We start from the raw sequence: 6726 nt of genomic DNA on the forward strand, positions 1-6726 counted from the left end.
TCAGCTATTAATATACCAAAAATAGGACAATCTGACTGAGGCAGCCATGTTGAACTGGGCTGACCCCAGAAGTCAATTAACCATAGGTGTGTACATTCACTGATGTCATTAAAATTTATCCAGTAGTTGACAAGTTATTTTGACAGACATTCACCCACATACAGAGAGACTGTTTCAGCAAAACTTGAAAAATGGATCCACATTTTGCACTTAGAACTGAAATGATTATAAATCCCTATCAAAATATGATTAGACAATACAACAGAGTATTAGGGCCACATAATAAAATTATTTTTATTTTTATTTACTATAATAAATTCATAATATCATGACATTAAAATTGTAGCACAACAAAATAAAGTGATATTATGAGAATAAAGTTGTAATATTACAAGATTGAAGTCATAATATTACAAGAATCTCTTTACATGTAAAAACAGTTTTACCACTGCAGTAAAATGAGGAATGTTAACAACTTGAAGTTGTCCTTTAGTATCAGTTAAAATAAATAATCTATAATAAATAACAGCACATTAGCATCAGTAGAAGGAAATGATTGCGCAAACGACTGTATGATAAACTGAAGCAATTAATGGCTGCGTTGTCAGATTTTGTTGTCACGTAATTTGGATGAAAGCATATTAGGCTACACTAACAAAAACAACTTTCTAAACACAGAGCAGGTCTGAGGTAGCCTAGTAAAAACCAGACCCTTGTCCTTCWRTTTGCTTCGTACAAGGGTCTGGACTCGKAYCTATACATAAGCAATTCTTGCTGGAGGCGTGGCCTRTGGATCGGTTGGCCGCGACGTATGTCACTGTGAAGGAGGCTAAGCTAAGAAGCTAATCATAAATCACATGCGCTGTAAACAGCCCTACTGAGAGGAGAGAAGTACTGAGCCGAACGAGACAACTGTAATTGAGAGCTGCTGCTTTGACAGATGAATTTATTTTAATTTGGAAGCCTTYTCAACATGGACTGGCTTCATTCACTTCCTCCACTGCCATTGCTAAACCAACTAGCAGACACTGCGCAYAAAATAGATGTTGTTCAAAACTCCGCCTTCTGTTTGCTGATTGGCCCAGGTAAAATAAACTACAAGCTGACACTGTGCAGAAAATTGACGTTCTGTTCTCTGATTGGCCCGGACGAAAATTCTCCCAAAGAAATCCTTGTCTATGGGAGAAATCCCAGATGGAGCAGTGAAGGGAAACTAGAATTGAGCGGAACTGTGTAGGAAGGCAAGGGCCAGGCTAGGTCTGAGGAAAATGAGGAGGAAATTAGTAAACAATCCAAAACAGAAAATGGACATGTCTTGTATGATTACAACTTTTTTGTCATATATTATGAATTTAATCTTATAAAATTACAACTTCATTCTCGTAAAATTATGACTTTATTCTCATAATAGTATGTTTTTTTCTGCTCTCAGAGTAGCAAGACCCTTTTCCCCTCTCTCCTGCCTTCCCTTATTTTCCCTGCTTTGCTGCTCYTAGCCTTCTCTACGTTTTCATTCGAAACCAAAAATCATGGATTTATTTTTAAGGATTTGGTCAGCTGGTCACTTAATAAATTTTTGGAACAATTTTTTTTCCATGGGATGACATGCCAAAAGTGTGACCTCTGTTCTGCTCTGTTCAATTAGCACATATTGGATTCTGATCACTGGATTTCTACAGATTGGCTTGGTGGGCTTCTGGTGTTCTGCAAAACAGTGTCAGTGGCTATTCAGGCCATTTCTTGGCTACCTGACCAACTTGAAGGATTGCCATGCTTTCAGCACTCAGACTCTAGCCCTGTGCGAGCTGGGACATGGTCTGCAAGTGGTTCTGCTGAGGGTCGCAGGCCGACTGTGGTCCCTAGACTTTGCAGGCGAGATGGAGTTGATCTTGGAGAAGCTGAGAGCTTGGCTCGGCGGGATTGTCCACAGTGTTTGTCTGATTGGAGTCGCCACATTGGATGTACCAGAGACTATTAAGGCAGATAGAAAAATTATTGTCTGCCTAACCGAAAACATTTTCTTCTGTTCCCAAACAACTGATTACAGATCCCCCCCCCCCNATGAGCTGTCATGGTGACTGAGTTCAGATCCACACCCAAATACGTAATGAGTTGGGCCGGAATGAGAGAACTCTTTTTCCAGTTTATGGAAAAACCCCAGTATCCTTAGGTGTGCTGACAGTTTCTCCGTCTGTGACGCCGCTTCCTGTCTGGATGGGGCCAGCAGGAGCAAGTCGTCCAGATAAAACAGGATTCTCATTCCCGCTGAGCGCAGAGGCTGCAGTGCTGTCTCTACACATTTTGAGAAGGTGCGTGGTGACAGTGCGTAAACGAAAGGAAGACGGTTGTACTGGTACTGAGTCTGCTGAAAAGAGAAACGCAGGTATTTTCTGTGCGCCGGGATGACCGGGYCATGAAAATAAGCGTCTTTCAGGTCGATTGAKGTGAACCAATCGCCTTCCTGAACACATGTGAGCATCTGTTTGGTAGTCAACATTTGAAAAGGTCTTTTCAGTGTGAATTATTGAAAAAACGAGAGATCCAGGATCGGTCTCATTGCACCCGTTTTTGTTTTTTTTTTTGTGGGGGTGGGGGTGGGGGACTAGATTTTTCGGACTCATTCTTCAGATATTCACACAAGTGCATACAACAGGGGTGTCAAACTCATTTTCACCGAGGGCCACATGAGCTTTATGGTGGCCCTCAAAGGGCCAGTTGTAATCAACTTTGATGTTTCATGTTTAACTGTGACTCAACAGTGTTTTAACATGTCCTCTTTAAACACTGATAATAACTAAGTGTATGACTGACTAAATCTGAAATAACAACAGAAATATTATTACAAATAAAACTAATAAAGTTTTACTCACTGATGAATTTCTAGTGAGTTAGAATGCATTATGGCAGATTTAGTTTATTATTATTGCTTTTGATGATATGTTGGTGTTCTACGGCAGATTTATGTTTATGTGTACTTCAGGAATACAAAACTCTAACTTGCCTTCAACCTCTCACAGTTGGTGACAGTGTGATGGTGGTCTCAGCAATCCCAACCCCTAATGTCCAGGATGACTGCTTTTGTGTTTCTGCTATTAATCCTCATTATAAAACAGTAACAAGTGTGACTGGCTGCCCCACATTTACATCTCACACTGAACTATAGATGACGATCACAGAGAGGTCATTGGCCTGGTCATCAATTGTTTTTCCTTGTCCACGTTTATCATGCCAGACACCTTGTATAGACTCCCCTCTTCATCTTGCATGCCCACCACCCCCCTTCTGTGACCCAAGATGGTAACCTTTCGCCTCCAGAGCTGACCCCTGAGTCTGAGCACCGGCACAAAGTGCCTGCCCCACTGTGTGCAATCTTCAAGATAATGAGTTTGCTGCTACTAAGCCTAGCTGCGCAGGATTTGTGCAGACCACGATTAGAGCATTTCTGCACCAACAACAATCTTGGAGTTAGTGCTTTAGCCTCAGGGTGTTACAGTAATCCTCAGTTTTAGCAGGATGAAGGCTAATGTGGTTTTAAACACATCAATTAAGTTTAATCTGCTGCAAGGCTATGGCTCCTTCAAAACATTAACCTCCTTGACCCCTCAGCTAATTCATAACTATGACAATTAAACAAAACAGATAACCACGTTACACAAATCAGTATTTTGACTCTGTTTGTATCCACTGAAAAAAGAGCAACTTTATCATAATCCCAGCCTAGTTACTTAATTTGGTTGCTCACTAATTGTAAGTTTAATGTTTCAGATTTTGGCACCACCATATGTCTCCTGTCCTCAGGGAAGACACTGAATGGTAAATGGACTGTACTTATATGGCGACTTTCTACCCAACCAGCATACTCAAAGTTCTTCACACTACAATCTGTGCCCTCATTTACATATCCACACAGCACTCTACAAGATCTCCTACAAAGCTAACGTATACAATCATCTATAGAGACTAATCAGTGCCCATCGCATTTATACACTGATGGGACACACATCAGAGGCTTTAGGGGTGAAGTATCTTGCCCAAGGACCCATTCCAGGACGACTCCCCTAACCACTCTGCCACAGCCGCCCCTAAATGATTGATGATACAGTATGCTTTGAATAGCACTATAGTTCTGAATGAGTGACATGCCTCCAGAAAAGCTAAAAATAATTGGTCATCCAAAACTATGTACATCTTGTTACCTATTTGCATTTACATGCATCTGRTTATTTATAGTGAGTAAACTTTATTTCTATGACACCTTTCTCTGACAAAAACATCACAATGCACTTGACAAATATCAAAATAACTAAAAACAGTAAAAATACATAACCAAGAACAATTTAAAGAAACAGAAAATTAAACTAAAAGGCTAGTCTGAATGAAAATGTCTTAAAGGGGCAACATCATGGAAAATTGACTTTTTTGAGTTTTGTATTATGTTATAATGTTATCCTCTCATCAAAACATGCCCAGAGTCTTGCTTTGACTCATTCATGCATGTTTGAGAAATCATGTAGTGTCCTGAGGCACCTGGGCAGGGGAGCCAAAATGACCGGTTGGGCCTAGAACCGCCTTTTGGGACCAGCTCCTCCTCTGGGTAAATTCAAAGCAGGATACCATTTTTCCTTTTTTTTCTGTGATGGACTTGCGACCTGTCCAGAGTGTACCCCACCCCTCGCACTGTGACTGCTGGATATTGGCACCAGTGAACCACGCGACCCTGAAAGGAAGAAGCATGTACAGAAAATGGATGGATAACAGTTTTTTAATCAAAGAACATGAGTATGTTGGTTTGAATTTACTCAACTCAGTTAAGTGGAAGCAGTTCACATAACATGGTTAAGTAAATCCAACATTTCATTTTTAGAGTGTAATACCACTTGGAAATGGATATTCATATGCCAAGCAAACTACACCACCCTCACTCACCCCACCTGTGACTCGTGCAGGCTGTCAGCAGCAACAAATTAAACAAACACCATTGTCTGCAGGTAAGCTGAAAAAAACTCATGTTTTGTTCACATCATTGTTTGATCCATGTGTTAAGATTTGTAACTTATATTGCAATCAGTACATGTGTGTGAGTGTGACTGTGAAATAATCTTACCAGCTGAAACGTTGTCTCTGTAATTGCTCCGGTTCTGCATATTGTATAATCTTGCTGCTTTTTTAATATCATTATATCAAAGTATGCTACGATGCTCCAGGTTGTAAACAGCAGAGAAGCGACTGTGATAATGTGCTAAAATGGGTGGGACGGGATCAGAAGTAGGTTCTTAAAGAGACAGAGGCCAACTTCAAGGTGTTTCGAAATGGATGTGATGAGAAGTCAAGTTTATTTTCTATTTAAACATATAAACATTTTAATAACAACTGAAGGTGACATAGTTACTTTATTATGGTATAGAATTTAAATATATGCCTGAAAAACACATAATATTGCCCCTTTAAGTTTTTTTTTAAGTGTTGCACAGTGACACAGGGGAGTCTGCAGCAAAGGAGCAGTGAGAGAGAGAGAGAGAGAGAGTTCCAGAGCCTCTGGGCCACCACCTGAAAATATTCGGTCTCCACAGGTTTTGAATTGAGTTTGAGGTACCACCAGCAGCATTTGTTTTGAACATATCAGAGTTATGGATAGAGAGAGAAGCTTCAAAAGGTCTGATATGTATTTGTGGTCCTGACCATGAAGTGTCCTAAAGGTAAGTGTTGTAGTATTTGAGACCGGTCATTATTTTGAGGCCTGGAAAGTGTGCAATGTTAGTATTATGTTGTTGTTTTAAACCTGTTGCATACGTAGTCTACATTTTTAGTTGTTCATATGCATTGTTTATGGTTTGTTTTGGTAGCTGCTGTTATGCAATACATACCTTGAGTCCATGACAAATTTCCCCTTGGGTGCAATAAAATCTGGTCTGGTCTGGTCTGTTCTATTGTGAGGTCTTCTGTTGGTCTTAGTTAATGTCACAACCTCGCTGCAGCATTCTAATCTGCACAGACTGAAGGCATAAGAAAAAAGTGACAGTTACAATTAATGATATTCAAGCCCTGAATGACATTTGAATCCAGTGATGATTGTTGGTCCCAGCATGGAGCATTTTCTAGTGTTTAAACTTACCTGTGTTTTTGCAAACATATCCTTATGATCACTTGTTGATTTCCCTCTTTGTATCTCCTCTTTGATCATTCGCAAATGTCTTTGATGACAATGAGGCCATCTGGATCACTTTGAGTCACATTGATGCCTCTGGTCTCCTCTGTATTCAAAAACCACAACATCAATTTTGCAATGCACAATAATTTACTTGGAATTCTATAGGTTTGTAAGAACAACTAGCCGCATCATGCTGTAGTACTTTCAGTATGTCCCAGGGCATTTCCAGCAGATTTTATAAGTTCTCCACTGAAAAGAACATTTAAAACAAAACAGATTTATATGACTGGTTTATATGACTAATTTGTGTGTTTTAGGATGGCAGCAATCCACTTTGGTCTTGGACATATGTTTGCTTGTCTTTTTATTTATTTATTTTTTTAACGCAAGACAGCACACCCGTCATCTTGGCTCCACACCTACGAAAACAAAGATAACAAAACCACAGCAACAAAAATGCATATCTACTGTATATAATTGCAATGATTATAGCCTTGCTGAAAGCTATACCTATATATACAGTATACACACACGCGCGCGCGCGCACACACACACACACACACACACACACACACACA

The sequence above is a fragment of the Austrofundulus limnaeus genome, unplaced genomic scaffold, assembly GCF_001266775.1.
Source record: "Austrofundulus limnaeus strain Quisiro unplaced genomic scaffold, Austrofundulus_limnaeus-1.0 Scaffold281, whole genome shotgun sequence".
In the NCBI taxonomy this organism is placed as follows: domain Eukaryota; kingdom Metazoa; phylum Chordata; class Actinopteri; order Cyprinodontiformes; family Rivulidae; genus Austrofundulus; species Austrofundulus limnaeus.